The sequence below is a fragment of the Hibiscus syriacus genome, unplaced genomic scaffold, assembly GCF_006381635.1.
Source record: "Hibiscus syriacus cultivar Baekdansim isolate YM2019G1 unplaced genomic scaffold, ASM638163v2 tig00110160_pilon, whole genome shotgun sequence".
NCBI classification, from domain to species: Eukaryota; Viridiplantae; Streptophyta; class Magnoliopsida; order Malvales; family Malvaceae; genus Hibiscus; species Hibiscus syriacus.
The window spans coordinates 5,205,134-5,206,152 of NW_024062608.1; the positions used below are offsets into that span (position 1 = coordinate 5,205,134).

General features: G+C 36.7%; 1 pseudogene; it reads right to left on the bottom strand.

Annotated features, from left to right (window-relative positions):
- Positions 1-318: 318 nt before the first annotated feature.
- Positions 319-436, bottom strand: LOC120216541 (annotated as a pseudogene).
- Positions 437-1,019: the final 583 nt, after the last annotated feature.

The following is a 1,019-nucleotide window of genomic DNA, read 5'->3' on the forward strand; positions in this document are numbered from 1 at the left end:
CTTCTTGGAAAACTATTTCTTCTTCAGGCATCTTGATGGGGGGATTCTTATTCAGAATCAATCCACTGGCAACCATAGCAGTATATGAAATTTTCTCAGGACTTTTGGGGCGTTCTTTGATTGTAGCAACATCATCTTGAGATTCATCTTCTGTTTGCATGTTTTTTGTTTTTTGTACTGCTTCATTTTCTTCAATTGCTATTTCTCGATTCTTTACTTTTTTTGTGGCTCTTTGTTCTTCTTAGACGCTATCGATATTCATCTTGGAGAGAACTTTTCCTAAATTGATGGAGTGAATCCCACGTTGTTTAAAAATAATGGGTGCATACAATGACTTCCTATAAGGTCACCCATCTTAGTACTACTCTAGCCCAAGCACGCATAACTGCGAAGTTCTGATGGGATCTGGTACATTAGTGCTGGTATGATCGCACCCACTTGTAGTCTTATTTAGTGATATACTGAAGCGTTGGGGTACCTCGAGTCAAATCCCTTAAAATTGGACTTTCCTACCCAAAATAGACTGTTGGTATCAATACTAACCATTCAGTGTCGATACTCATGACATAGTTTCGATACTTTATGTAAGTATCGATACTCAAAAGGTTACTGGAAAATAGGTCTCGATATCACGCTTGGGAGTCTCGAGACCGTGACCCCGATATCGATAACATTGCCTAGAAATTCATGAATTTACCCAGAAAATGGAGAACAATCTCTATATTAACCCTTCAGTATCGAGACCCAAGTTGCAGAGTGCATAAAATAAGCATGAAAAATCCCATTCTTCTAACCCATAGACCTTAATGAGGTCCCAATCATTATTAATGTTTTATGTGTGATATAAGGGTCATAAAGAAGGCTTTTAAACATGCTATAATTTTAAAACATATAATCTACCATAGAATTAACTCATCATGATTCAACTAAAGTCTTAAGCAAATGCTACATCTCTAATGACCCATAAAGAGTATAAAAGAGTTACAAGTGTGGTTACCTTGTTTCTTTGATGGCTAGAA